A 16,544-nucleotide genomic window follows, 5' to 3' on the forward strand; every position below is an offset into this window, starting at 1 on the left:
ACTAAAAAGGGTATTTTATTTATAGGTCTTGTTTGTAAGTTAGAAAAACAAGAAAATATTCTTGTAATGGTGTTATGACCACCAGAAACGAAATAATAGCTAACATGTTCTTTTTACAGTTGAAATAGATTTCTGTCAATTTAAACTTTAATAAACACTAGTCTGAATTTCGACAATTTTAAACTTTGTTGTAATTGTTACAAATGCATAAGAAAATAGTATTTTAATGTTTTAGTTGTCTGCATATACAGTGCAGATATATTTGTGAGTGAATACATGACATATAGTTATAACATATCAGAAGTGTTGTACTCCCGAAATTAGATTTTTCTAAACGTTAAAGAGATTATATTGTGCAGTTTTGACTTATTGAGTTAAATTTGGTAATTTAAGACGAACTGTGGTTTTGCTTTTTACCCACTGCAGTTGTATTGGATTGAAATACTGAACTTACTATATCTGGATTTTTAGTTACTGTTTTACTGGTTCTGTATGGTTGCGAAACATGGTCACTTACTCTGAGGGAAGAACATAGACTGAAAGTTTTTGAGAACAGGATCCTGAGAAGAATATTCGGACCCAAGAGGAACGGGAATGAGGAATTGCGGGAACTTTATAACGAGGAACTACATAGTTTATACGGTTTACCCAACATTGTTAGAGTCGTCAAGTTTAGGAGGCTTAGGGGGCAGGTCATGTAGCTAGAATGGAAGAAAGTAGAAAACGCTTTCAAAGTCTTGACTGGAAGACCCATAGGAAAACGACCATTAGGAAGACGTAGGCGCAGATGGGAGGATAATATTAAGATGGATCTCGCAGAGATAGGAATACAAAGTAGAAACTGGATGCACTTAGCTAAGGATAGAAGTCAGTGGAGAGCTTTTGTGAACGCGGCACTGAACCTGCGGGTTCCATAGGCGATAGAGTTAGTTAGTTTACTGGTTTTATGAATGATTTGGGACGGCAGTTGTTTAAACTGGAATTTGAACCATTACTAATGCTTGTAACGAGAAACTATATATATCTATTGGGAAGTGTGGACTTTCTTTTACGCAGATGAGAAGTAGCCTGTGTGTAAGACAGCAATACGAAAACGAGTATTTGCACAACGAATTGAATTACTATTGCTTACAACAAGATTTATTTTAACTGTACCTGGGACTTTTGATTGATAAGTAAATTAGTAAATTATATTTTAAGCGGTGTTGAGATTTATTTGTATTAGGTTATCGACTACTGTTTGGATTATTTTTAATTTATGTTTTATATAACAACAAGGTTATAAAGAACAATATAACAGTAATATGGGTTTTCGAACCACAATAGGGATAACTTTAATGCAGTTGTTGTGTACATGAACTGTTATGGAACATTAATCACTTAGTATATAGCATTTTTATATTATTGTAACTGCAAGAGAACTGTATTATAAGACTACCTAACACATGTAAATAATAGTTAGAGCTAAAATACTGAGTTACTGGCAACTGAATTGTCAGTGAAAGTAATGTATTTTTAAAGAAATAAACTGATATTAGAAAAAATAATCTTAGTTGTTTGTATGCTATATGAAGAAACTAGTGTTTAAGAAACAGTGCATTAAAAGAAAAAATAATTGTTTTTCGAAGAATATGGCAGGAAACTGAAAATATTTAATACTTTGTTTTAGATTTTTAGAGACATTACCAACGTAAGTAAATGATGAACTATTGTCGATTGAACGGGAATCACTGAGGTTGATACCTTGTGTTTAGTTTATGATATGAAGACTTTAACACTCTTGTTTACAGTTACTTTTAAATGAAAACAACATATAATCTTGTATGCAGAATGGATTGAATTAAGGGCATACCTACGCGAGGGATTCATTGGATGCGGACCACATTTAAAACTCTATAACCCAACAAACATTTCAACACTTTCTTAAGAGAATTATGCTTGCAGTAGGAGAGAAATGTGTGATATACTGTAGAAAACTCGATGTTACAATACCCTTGTACTCTTTATGTCTTATAAAAAGAAGTTAGTGTACTCTTTTGCTGAGAATATAGATGACAATATTGTAAAATTACGTGTCGTTTTATTGCAACTAGAATAATGTTACTTCAATAATGCTTAAACGCAGTCACTGTTAGTGCAGAATCCACCCTCCAACAATTTTCAGGATGTGTAGATTTTAAAAAGAATAAACATTGTACGGTAACCTCTTGAAACTTGTAGACCCACAGTGAAGTATAGTCGGATATGGGGGAGGGCACGGTGACTCAGTGGTAGAAGAGATTTTGATGTTTGTGATTTAAACCGACCAACTGAACTTTGTGGTGGACAACATCTCTTTTCTCCTGGTACTTCCACTTCTTACATTTATTTATTGGCTTAAATAGGTTATCCGATCTTTCTCTCTTGTAATAGAATCATTGCAAGGCTATGATCATATCTTATAATTATTATTAAATAATCCTTATTGAAGGTTTAATTTACTTCATGATTTCTTTGGACAATAAAAATTTTTGCTTGAGATGGATTGTTTTCTCAGGGAGGAAATGCTAGAATCATGAGAACTTGCTTACATGCTGTGTGCCAAACATAATAAGCCCTTGGCGGGCTAAGATCGAACCATGGATCCATTACGCGCCAGAGGTGAACGATTTGAAGGCGATGAAGAATATTTTATAATCCCACAGTAGTATTAATAATTGTTTGAGATTCTTAGTATACTATGTGATACACAGGTTACACGAATTTTATTTTGTTCTTTTTGAACTAATGTTTAAGAGGACCAGAAGGATAGATTTCAAGAACCACCTATGGTTCAAGGATTACAGTTTTAATTTTACAGCTTTATACACATGCATTCAAAATTATATGGCCATTAGATGGTTGTATAAGATTCTTGTTGGACTTGATTTGATTTGAGTTTAACGTCTCTTTTCATCAGCGAAGCTATATGAGACGTAGACCTACTGATTAACGTGGAATCCGAACCACATGAGCTCCCGCCGGGAATCGAACCTGGGTAGACTTTTGTTGGAATAAATGTTTTCGCTGGAACCTTTTTTAAAATTTAATGTAAAACTTTAAACATAATGAAGAAAATAAGAACATACTGAGGTGAAATAAACTTGAAAACTCCCACCGTGCAAAAGAATTAAGGAAAACAGCCTCTGTTTTCAAGCTGAGACTATCCATGGTTGAGATTGACCACCAAATATAACAATTATTTTTCTCAGATGATGAGTTTGTATGCTTATGCCAGTAGCTAAAACTGGAAAAGTGAACCAGGTAGTGTTTGCAAAATGTATCTCCTCACGTCCAAGTCTATCAATTCGCTGACGACACAGCATTTCTAACAACGGCTCGTACTATCCAACGTATCAACAGACTGATGCAGCCAGCCATCAACACATTTGTCCACTGGTGTGACTTAATCTCAGAACATGTGCAATTGTGATGGACAAAAATTCCATGGGTAGTGGGGCTGGTGGACAACAACAACTTCACGAAACATCTGTTGGTATTAAAATTAACGATACATGAACTTTCAAAAGACGAAATGTTTCTTTATCTGGACTGTTAATACTTTTTTGAAATTTCATCAGAACAAGCATTCAACTTAAACTATAATAAACGAACGAACTATCTAGTTGCATTATAGGAGGGCGATACAGGTGTGGATGAAAAGTTTATGTATTGATTTTTGAATACGAGTTGTGTGCGAGTAATTCAATTTTATTTAACTTTTAATATTAGAGATTATTTTATACGACCATTTAATATTTTATTATTTCTTATACATATTCGCTTTCATCATTTGTCCATTGTAATGTTAGTAGAAAAAATGTTTTATTTAACAACATGAGCACGAAAACCTACAAGAAAAATATTAGACAACAACATTCATAATTATCACTGTACGGAATACTTCTTTAAATGGAAACAGTTTGATCCATTGGTAGAGTGCACCCATCTGTCACGAAGATCCCTAGTTCAATCCCAAGACCGTGACAATTTGTGATGGACAACACCCTGTGGATATTCTCGGGGTTCTCCATTTCCTACCACTTTCTTCATATTCAACATTTTTACAATCATTAACCATTCAACGTTGCCTACTTGTAAAATGTCTCGAGTAGATGAGTATATAAGACTCATGCCAGAACAAAATGTTTTCTCTTTGCTCTCAAGCCAGAAAAAAAGCAGAAACTCATATCTACTTGCCAGAATAAGTGTTTTCGATTTGCTCTCAAGCCAGAAAAGAAGAAACTCGTATCCACGAAACTTGTGAAATTTGGCGAGTAGCAACTCGAGAAATTTCACTTCGTGGATACGAGTTTCTTCTTTTCTGGCTTGAGAGCAAATCGAAAACACTTATTCTGGCATGTAGATATGAGTTTCTGCTTTTTTTCTGGCTTGAGAGCAAAGAGAAAACATTTTGTTCTGGCATGAGTCTTATATACTCATCTACTCGAGACATTTTACAAGTAGGCAACGTTGAATGGTTAATGATTGTAAAAATGTTGAATATGAAGAAAGTGGTAGGAAATGGAGAACCCCGAGAATATCCACAGGGTGTTGTCCATCACAAATTGTCACGGTCTTGGGATTGAACTAGGGATCTTCGTGACAGATGGGTGCACTCTACCAATGGATCAAACTGTTTCCATTTAAAGAAGTATTCCGTACAGTGATAATTATGAATGTTGTTGTCTAATATTTTTCTTGTAGGTTTTCGTGCTCATGTTGTTAAATAAAACATTTTTTCTACTAACATTACAATGGACAAATGATGAAAGCGAATATGTATAAGAAATAATAAAATATTAAATGGTCGTATAAAATAATCTCTAATATTAAAAGTTAAATAAAATTGAATTACTCGCACACAACTCGTATTCAAAAATCAATACATAAACTTTTCATCCACACCTGTATCGCCCTCCTATAATGCAACTAGATAGTTCGTTCGTTTATTATAGTTTAAGTTGAATGCTTGTTCTGATGAAATTTCAAAAAAGTATTAACAGTCCAGATAAAGAAACATTTCGTCTTTTGAAAGTTCATGTATCGTTAATTTTAATACCAACAGATGTTTCGTGAAGTTGTTGTTGTCCACCAGCCCCACTACCCATGGAATTTTTGTCCATCACAATTGCACATGTTCTGAGATTAAGTCACACCAGTGGACAAATGTGTTGATGGCTGGCTGCATCAGTCTGTTGATACGTTGGATAGTACGAGCCGTTGTTAGAAATGCTGTGTCGTCAGCGAATTGATAGACTTGGACGTGAGGAGATACATTTTGCAAACACTACCTGGTTCACTTTTCCAGTTTTAGCTACTGGCATAAGCATACAAACTCATCATCTGAGAAAAATAATTGTTATATTTGGTGGTCAATCTCAACCATGGATAGTCTCAGCTTGAAAACAGAGGCTGTTTTCCTTAATTCTTTTGCACGGTGGGAGTTTTCAAGTTTATTTCACCTCAGTATGTTCTTATTTTCTTCATTATGTTTAAAGTTTTACATTAAATTTTAAAAAAGGTTCCAGCGAAAACATTTATTCCAACAAAAGTCTACCCAGGTTCGATTCCCGGCGGGAGCTCATGTGGTTCGGATTCCACGTTAATCAGTAGGTCTACGTCTCATATAGCTTCGCTGATGAAAAGAGACGTTAAACTCAAATCAAATCAAGTCCAACAAGAATCTTATACAACCATCTAATGGCCATATAATTTTGAATGCATGTGTATAAAGCTGTAAAATTAAAACTGTAATCCTTGAACCATAGGTGGTTCTTGAAATCTATCCTTCTGGTCCTCTTAAACATTAGTTCAAAAAGAACAAAATAAAATTCGTGTAACCTGTGTATCACATAGTATACTAAGAATCTCAAACAATTATTAATACTACTGTGGGATTATAAAATATTCTTCATCGCCTTCAAATCGTTCACCTCTGGCGCGTAATGGATCCATGGTTCGATCTTAGCCCGCCAAGGGCTTATTATGTTTGGCACACAGCATGTAAGCAAGTTCTCATGATTCTAGCATTTCCTCCCTGAGAAAACAATCCATCTCAAGCAAAAATTTTTATTGTCCAAAGAAATCATGAAGTAAATTAAACCTTCAATAAGGATTATTTAATAATAATTATAAGATATGATCATAGCCTTGCAATGATTCTATTACAAGAGAGAAAGATCGGATAACCTATTTAAGCCAATAAATAAATGTAAGAAGTGGAAGTACCAGGAGAAAAGAGATGTTGTCCACCACAAAGTTCAGTTGGTCGGTTTAAATCACAAACATCAAAATCTCTTCTACCACTGAGTCACCGTGCCCTCCCCCATATCCGACTATACTTCACTGTGGGTCTACAAGTTTCAAGAGGTTACCGTACAATGTTTATTCTTTTTAAAATCTACACATCCTGAAAATTGTTGGAGGGTGGATTCTGCACTAACAGTGACTGCGTTTAAGCATTATTGAAGTAACATTATTCTAGTTGCAATAAAACGACACGTAATTTTACAATATTGTCATCTATATTCTCAGCAAAAGAGTACACTAACTTCTTTTTATAAGACATAAAGAGTACAAGGGTATTGTAACATCGAGTTTTCTACAGTATATCACACATTTCTCTCCTACTGCAAGCATAATTCTCTTAAGAAAGTGTTGAAATGTTTGTTGGGTTATAGAGTTTTAAATGTGGTCCGCATCCAATGAATCCCTCGCGTAGGTATGCCCTTAATTCAATCCATTCTGCATACAAGATTATATGTTGTTTTCATTTAAAAGTAACTGTAAACAAGAGTGTTAAAGTCTTCATATCATAAACTAAACACAAGGTATCAACCTCAGTGATTCCCGTTCAATCGACAATAGTTCATCATTTACTTACGTTGGTAATGTCTCTAAAAATCTAAAACAAAGTATTAAATATTTTCAGTTTCCTGCCATATTCTTCGAAAAACAATTATTTTTTCTTTTAATGCACTGTTTCTTAAACACTAGTTTCTTCATATAGCATACAAACAACTAAGATTATTTTTTCTAATATCAGTTTATTTCTTTAAAAATACATTACTTTCACTGACAATTCAGTTGCCAGTAACTCAGTATTTTAGCTCTAACTATTATTTACATGTGTTAGGTAGTCTTATAATACAGTTCTCTTGCAGTTACAATAATATAAAAATGCTATATACTAAGTGATTAATGTTCCATAACAGTTCATGTACACAACAACTGCATTAAAGTTATCCCTATTGTGGTTCGAAAACCCATATTACTGTTATATTGTTCTTTATAACCTTGTTGTTATATAAAACATAAATTAAAAATAATCCAAACAGTAGTCGATAACCTAATACAAATAAATCTCAACACCGCTTAAAATATAATTTACTAATTTACTTATCAATCAAAAGTCCCAGGTACAGTTAAAATAAATCTTGTTGTAAGCAATAGTAATTCAATTCGTTGTGCAAATACTCGTTTTCGTATTGCTGTCTTACACACAGGCTACTTCTCATCTGCGTAAAAGAAAGTCCACACTTCCCAATAGATATATATAGTTTCTCGTTACAAGCATTAGTAATGGTTCAAATTCCAGTTTAAACAACTGCCGTCCCAAATCATTCATAAAACCAGTAAACTAACTAACTCTATCGCCTATGGAACCCGCAGGTTCAGTGCCGCGTTCACAAAAGCTCTCCACTGACTTCTATCCTTAGCTAAGTGCATCCAGTTTCTACTTTGTATTCCTATCTCTGCGAGATCCATCTTAATATTATCCTCCCATCTGCGCCTACGTCTTCCTAATGGTCGTTTTCCTATGGGTCTTCCAGTCAAGACTTTGAAAGCGTTTTCTACTTTCTTCCATTCTAGCTACATGACCTGCCCCCTAAGCCTCCTAAACTTGACGACTCTAACAATGTTGGGTAAACCGTATAAACTATGTAGTTCCTCGTTATAAAGTTCCCGCAATTCCTCATTCCCGTTCCTCTTGGGTCCGAATATTCTTCTCAGGATCCTGTTCTCAAAAACTTTCAGTCTATGTTCTTCCCTCAGAGTAAGTGACCATGTTTCGCAACCATACAGAACCAGTAAAACAGTAACTAAAAATCCAGATATAGTAAGTTCAGTATTTCAATCCAATACAACTGCAGTGGGTAAAAAGCAAAACCACAGTTCGTCTTAAATTACCAAATTTAACTCAATAAGTCAAAACTGCACAATATAATCTCTTTAACGTTTAGAAAAATCTAATTTCGGGAGTACAACACTTCTGATATGTTATAACTATATGTCATGTATTCACTCACAAATATATCTGCACTGTATATGCAGACAACTAAAACATTAAAATACTATTTTCTTATGCATTTGTAACAATTACAACAAAGTTTAAAATTGTCGAAATTCAGACTAGTGTTTATTAAAGTTTAAATTGACAGAAATCTATTTCAACTGTAAAAAGAACATGTTAGCTATTATTTCGTTTCTGGTGGTCATAACACCATTACAAGAATATTTTCTTGTTTTTCTAACTTACAAACAAGACCTATAAATAAAATACCCTTTTTAGTTCAACAAACATTCATCACACTTCAAATAAAATACAAAATCGTATCAGACTGTCTGTAAATATTATATGCAATCCTCAAAACATTTTTAACTTGTCGGTTGTATAATCTTCTAGGTGCCAAAGTCAAATATTCATACTCATTATTATTATGTATGCAAAATGTATCTGTCTCTCCAACACGCTAATTCCCATCGGTCACAGTCCTGCTAATAGTTATCGCCAATGGTGTTGGTTACCTTGTACTTAATGTTATCAGTTCTAAAGTAAAGCAATTTTAACCAAACTATACGTTCAAAGTGCTATCTCTTATTTAAAGCAATTGTTTCCATCTGCATATAAACTAATCTGCGCTGTCAAATAATTGTCCGTCTCTTGTATTGCCTTAAGAGTCGTTACCTACACTGTTTAAATAATGTCAAAATCGTCCTTAATGTACATCATATATCTTCTTTACTAGTATGTATGAAGTTATATAAACACATAATTTTGTATAAAGAGTTTCAAAAGTATAATTCTCCAATAACTGCTACAGTAAGTTTTTTTCCTCGTTCATAAACAATAAATAGCGCTGATCATAAAAAAAGTCACTTCTAAAACAAAATGCTTTCCCTCAATCAAAGTGTATTTTCTAGTTTAAACATTGTGTGTGAAGTTTTCCCGTTTCCACCTACATTCTCGTTCCACCAACTTATACATGCGTACTTTTATTCATCCAAATATAATACATAGAAAAAGCTATGGTGGGTACGCAATACAGTGTTCACCTCTGGTGCATGGGGTCCTTGGTTCGATCCCAGCTTGTTTCCAGTTAGCTTTTTGGTGCACAAACACTATGTGCGTGGGTTTTTGTCGTGGTTCTCCTGCTTCTTCCCACTTTCTTCATTCCACCATATTCATTCATTACTCATCATCACCGTCTCATTTAGTCTAGCCAGTATAGGTATTCGTTGGATGTAAAAACTTATAATAACTTTTATGTCGATATTTCAGTATTCAATATTCATATCACACATTATCCAATATTTTCGATATTTCATACAACTAAGATCCAACGGTTTCAGTAAATCCATATTTTAAAAACCAATCTATAACTCCTTTACGTTAACAACCTCCGCAACAAACAATTCAGGAAAATAAGGTTTGCTCTCCAGTGTTTCTATTAAGATTTTTTTATTTCCTTCACCACCTAAAAACAATAAAAGAATTAAAATTTAATTATTTGCTGTATTACGATTTCCAATTACAAAATATAAGTATAAAGTTTCCGTTTTAACTTCACTACTACATTTCATCCTGGTAATATGTTCAAACAATCTCGGGTCTCTTTTGCCTTAGCTTTCAACATGAAAAACCCTTAAGTTCAATCTGCGGTAACGTTAAACGTTCTGTCGCCATATAACCTCATTGTTACACTAGCGTTTATGAAACAAAACACAACAGTTTACAATAATAATAATAATAATTCTTACCATATACTTTCTAAATACCAGTTATACGTCTTACACAATTCATAGCTACATATAAGTAACAACATCTGCTAAGCAAAATGTTTGTCGTACGGCTTTTCACGTTGAAGAGTCCTGGTTCGATTCCCGGAGCGCATTCTGCTAACTTTCTGTACAATATAATTTATATATACCTGTTATGTCATACACAATTCATTACTACATATAAGTAACAACATCTGCTAAGCAAAATGTTTGTCGTACGGCTTTTCACGTGGAAGAGTCCTGGTTCGATTCCCGGAGCGCATTCTGCTAACTTTCTGTACAATATAATTTATATATACCTGTTATGTCATACACAATTCATTACTACATATAAGTAACAACATCTGCTAAGCAAAATGTTTGTCGTACGGCTTTTCACGTGGAAGAGTCCTGGTTCGATTCCCGGAGCGCATTCTGCTAACTTTCTGTACAATATAATTTATATATACCTGTTATGTCATACACAATTCATAGTTATGTATAAGTAACAACATCAGCTAAGCAAAATGTTTGTCGTACGGCTTTTCACGTGGAAGAGTCCTGGTTCGATTCCCGGGGGGCGCATTCTGCTAACTTTCTGTACAATATAATTTATATATACCTGTTATGTCTTACACAATTCATTACTACATATAAGTAACAACATCTGCTAAGCAAAATGTTTGTCGTACGGCTTTTCACGTGGAAGAGTCCTGGTTCGATTCCCGGAGCGCATTCTGCTAACTTTCTGTACAATATAATTTATATATACCTGTTATGTCTTACACAATTCATAGTTATGTATAAGTAACAAGTTCGCATTGCAAGCAAAATATTTAGCGTACGGTTCTCCAAGTGGGAAAATACTAATTCGAGTCCCAGTGCAATCATTAATGTTGATTCCCTGTACCCTCCATATTACATTATACTATATCTTAGTCACGTTATAATTCCAAAAAAGTACACCAAGTCATATCATTTTCAATGCCGAAAAATTTCATTCCCGATTAAAACCAAACAGTTCCGTCCCCCTTATACTCCAGACAATTACAATATGTCCCTTTCCCATATAAAAATAAACAAGTATAATACCAGAAACCTTTCCAGAAGTTTCGAGAGTGTTCTTTCCCTATTCCAACAATAATAAGCTTAGAAAAAAGATCTGGAAGCTTCTAGTGCTTTCTTTCACTCATTCCGACGATCCAAATTTTTACAATATTCTCCAGCAGCAGCTGTCGCGTTACATGTGCTGAATATTAATGAATTACCTTGTTCTACGTGTGTGATCTGCATATTTTATTTCCGAAAAGGTCTTTTCTGTATTTTGCTTGTCCCATTAACATTTCTTTTCACCGGAAACCAATTTATTATATGTCATGTTACCTCCGGCCGCACCTGCATACATTATGTGTCATTAGTATGCGGGGAAAAAGGGTGTATCCATTTTTTTTTAAAACGTGCATTACCAAGTGCTACCATGTCAGAAAAGTACACACTCATGAATATTCATGATTGTCGATAACTGTATACGAATCTACTAATATGTCATACCTTTTCTTTGAAATTAAAACTTTGCTGCAACTACATTTGCTTTTACCCGCTACAACGGCTACTGCTGAAAGAACGTTTTCAGCTCTGCGTCGATTAAAGACCTGAAGCACTATGACTCAGAGTAGACTTAATCATGTTGCTGTTCTTCAGATTCACCAGGAAAGAGTTGACAAATTAAATCTGCGTGATATAGCAAATGAATTCGTATCAAGGACAGAAATCCGCAGAAAAACATTTGGTTGTTTCTGAAGCCAAAACTATTGTGTATATGTGGTGTGTTGGGAACTGCGAGTGATAGTGATATAGTTTGTGACTTTTTTTATGTTCTACAGCTTCTACTGTATCTTAAACATTTCGAACATTTGGTGTTTATATATATTTTTACAAGCTCAGGAAATGATCATTTTCAAGAAAGAAGCCTTAAATTTAAGTAAGTAGTAAACATATTACTTTTTTTACCATGGTAGAGCAATGCAGTAATTTAGTATATAATTAGTTCGTTCTTGTATAATGCTTTCAAAAGGCAAAATTCATTCCTAATTCGATTAGCAATGGTTGTTCATATTGCTGTTCATAGTGAAAAATTGTTTTGACTTCTGTGCGAGTATTTTTTGTTGTGAAAGTCATCGAATTATCGATGCCTTGTGTGGTAAGAGAGTTCCGTTTTTTTTTTTTTTTTTTTTTTTGTGCAATGAAATCTCCCAATGTTTTCGGATAATGTCCCCATTAAGGTGTCGAAAATTTTAATCAACCGAAAACTACTAGTTATTGAGGTTAGCGCAATTTATTTGTTGATTGCACAATTTAATGTCATTATTATCAGAACATTTATTTACAATAGTGTGTTTTCTTCGTTGGGATCTTACGTAGCGCAATTTGGTAATGATCTTGGTTTCCGCTCAAGCGAATCCACTTTCAATGTTTAGAGGGTACAATCGGTCTAAAATGTGAGAATATATACTGATAGATTTTCCTGGGTTTTTCCTGTTCCACCAATAGTCTTCCTTCCCGATAGGGCGCTCGACAGTGATCATCTTGTCGTACGAATCATGATTGCTGTAGACCACAAATAAAAATAAAAATTGACGCTATGCTTATCCTCAAAGCCAATGACACAAAGAATGATTATTTTAATAATAATAATAATAATAATAATAATAATAATAATAATAATAATAATAATAATAATAATAATAATAATAATAATAATAATTATTATTATTATTATTATTATTATTATTATTATTATTATTATTATTATTATTATTATTATTATTATTATTATTATTATTATTATTATAAAATTCACTTAACCTCTATTGGCCAATTTTGCACCCCTACTATTTACATGTGTTAGGCGCCTATGCAACGGACCCATATTTATATTAACGTGAAGGTAATTTTTCACAGTAGTGGGAGTCAAAGAGAGTCTGTTATCTGTTTTCAATATGTTGTAGTCACTTATAAGTCTTTCATCATCGGAAGAAGATGGTTTTGAAGCAACAACTCGGGCTAGACTTGTTGACAGAGCATGAAATGACTGATTTCCCCAGATTTTCATGAGAAGGCTTTTAGCGTCCAGACCTTTCAACATACTGCACGATGATGCCTCTCTATATTGTATTGCGAACTGCAATCTGTATCAGGACAAATAACTTTGTGGCATTCTCTTAGGGCATCATCAGTTACATCCTCTTGCAAATCACGCAAAGGCTCCAAAGCAACAATACTGTTTTCATACAGCAAACGCTGACTAACAAAGTTAATTATGGAATCCAGGACTTCGTAGCGTACTACAGTAAAATCTCTTTTCTCACTGACATATTTGTTATGGGATTTATTGCGACGTGTGTTACAATGAAGTTGAATACCATGTAATGAGTACTGTATTTCTCCGTTGACGTTCTCTTGATCACGTTCGTTTAAAAGCGTTTCTTCCCACCCGCCTAACAGAGGTTTCTCTTTCATACTCTCCAATTGTGCTACAGTTCTATTTTTATTTGTTATTATGTCCAAAAGAAACATTTCATCACTCTAAAACTTCTGGCTTAATGTCATATGCTGGCAGTTATATGGAATTGAGTAACAAATTGCATAATGAATGTATTGAATCAGTAAGACATAGTTTGATACACTAAACGCGTTTAAATGTATAATCCGAGAAAAGTAAGGTACTCACATTAATACCACTTTACACATTAAGAATTATAGTTCCATACTCCTTCCCTACAGTTCCACAAAGTGTGGAGTACTCCACTCAATTTTAGGCTCTGCTTTAATTTGTCCATTTTATGTCGAGAACGGAACCCAACTCACCCCTGCGGGGTTTCTAACGCGTTCCTACAACTACTACTACCACATACACTATGGATCCGATAATAAAATGCACGGAAAGAATATTCTCGACAGACAGTTAACATGGAAGGCACATGTAGAATATGTATGTGTAAAATTTTCAAGAACAATAAGTTTAATACGAAATTTAAGAGATATTGTACCGAACAACTATATAAGATCAGCCTATTTTGCCTTTTTTCAGAGTATCTTAGAATATGGAATATTGTTTTGGGGGAGCAGTAACTACATAAATGAGGTTCTGTTACTAAAGAAAAAAGTCATCAGAATAATCAGTGGGGCATCATACAAGGAACACTGTAAACCATTAATTTGTAAGTTGAAAATTATGACTGTTGTAAATTTGTATATATATATAAAGTTTTACTTTATGTAAAACAAATCATGTCAGATGTGAAACGTAGACAGGATATTCATTCATACAACACAAGATATGTTAAACAGGTTGATGTATCATACAGCAGGCTAACAAAAATTAAAAATAGCTATGCAATACAGGGTATAAAATTTATGAATAGGGTACCAATAGACATCCAAAAGTTACCACTCACTCGTTTTAAAAGCAAACTATATGATTGGTTAATTACTGTACCACATTATAATATTAAGCAATTTGAAGAAGATAAAAGTATATTGAAATAGGGATTAAAAAACATAGTTGTAAAACTGCATTTGACGTTGTCTATTGTCTGTATACAGTAGGGTGTATCGAAAAAAACTTTTTTTCGAAATCCGGTTACGGCTAGTGCGGATTTTTGGCCAAATGGCATCAATAAAACGTATTAAAAATCTCAACTCGATCAGACAACTCCTTCTGCTGCCGAGTAGAGCCCAAATATTAGAAAAATCAACAAAAGATTCACTTTTCAACTGATTTTCCAAAAAATATTTTTTAAATATTTCCTATATTTTTCGGTCTTTTAAATTATTGAAATAGCATTGGAAAGGAGAAATAAATACATAAAACAAATTTATTACGGTTATTTCTGTGCACCACAAGCATAAAAACCTAGTTAATTATTTGTAAAAATGCACTGATTTTTTGGCGTATCGTACAATTAAATTTTAATATAAAATTATTGAAGTATCTTGAATAAAGAAGAAAACACTTTAGTGCTAAATTCTAAGAGCAGTAATAGTATAAATAATTTGCTCCCAATGCCGTATGCATCTGCTTATCACACTAGATCACCTGCCGCCCACCTCTCACCGAACGCCTCTTCTCTTGTATTTGCCCAGCTGAAATGATCAGTCTTATCAGTCGCCAGTAGTCAACCAACTGGGTCGAACGTGATTGTCGCTGCTTGAGTTATTTATTAGTGCTGTAGGAAATTTTAACTAAATAACTTGTTTTCGTGTGAAGTGCAGTATGTAGAAGTGAGAATAGTGTTTCAGTTGTGTTAAGTACTTTTTATTAGGAAGAGAGTGACAGATACGCTGACGCTATGGCATCGACAAGTTTGTTACGGTCTGACATTAGGAATAGCATTATTGGGACACCCAAGGAATTGGGTAGAACACAGTTACCAACCGTTGAAATGTATTGAGACAATACCTATGGGACCGAGAAGAAAAAATGAGAATTTCGGGATCCCGGAAAGAGCTTTCAACAAAGGATTTATCTTCTATCGTTGCCAGGAAGATTGTAGAAAATTGAGGTTACGCCTCAATCAGGGCGAAGCAATTTTAAGTGTCAGAAGGATTGTTGCAATGATATTGAAGTACCATAATATTGTCCGTGACTTGCAAATCTCAGCAAAGTCCGGTTTCCAAACTTTTGGGAAACGAATTGCTGATTTTCAACAGTCTGCCAAAAATATTTCATTTGATATAGCCTTTTGTAAGTGTTTCGATCCTCTTGCCTGCAACTGGGAAAAACGAAGAAAAGTGCCAGTGGTAGAGGTACCTTTTCTTCTAGATCAAAGAACCACAAGATTGAGGCGTAATCTCAAATTTCTACAATCTTCCTGGCGACGATAGAAGATAAATCCTTTGTTGAAGGCTCTTTCCAGAATCGCGAAATTTTCATTTTTTTCTTCTCGCTCCCATAGGTATTGTCTCAATACATTTCAACGGTTGGTAGCTGTGTTCTACCCAATTCCTTGGGTTTCCCAATAATGCTATTCCTAACGTCAGACCGTAACAAACTTGTCGATGCCATAACGTCAGCGTATCTGTCACTCTCTTCCTAATAAAAAGTACTTAACACAACTGAAACACTGTTCTCACTTCTACATACTACACTTCACACGAAAACAAGTTATTTAGTTAAAATTTCCTACAGCACTAATAAATAACTCAAGCAGCGACAATCACGTTCGACCCAGTTGGTTGACTACTGGCGACTGATAAGACCGATCCTTTCAGCTAGGCAAGTACAAGAGAAGAGGCGTTCGGTGAGAGGTGGGCGGCAGGTGATCTAGTGTAATAAGCAGATGCATACGGCATTGGGAGCAAATTATTTATACTATTACTGCTCTTAGAATTTAGCACTAAAGTGTTTTCTTCGTTATTCAAGATACTTCAATAATTTTATATTAAAATTTAATTGTACGATACGCCAGAAAATCAGTGCA

Source organism: Thermobia domestica, chromosome 1 (assembly GCF_964235325.1).
Source record: "Thermobia domestica chromosome 1, izTheDome1.hap1.1, whole genome shotgun sequence".
Lineage (NCBI taxonomy): Eukaryota > Metazoa > Arthropoda > Insecta > Zygentoma > Lepismatidae > Thermobia > Thermobia domestica.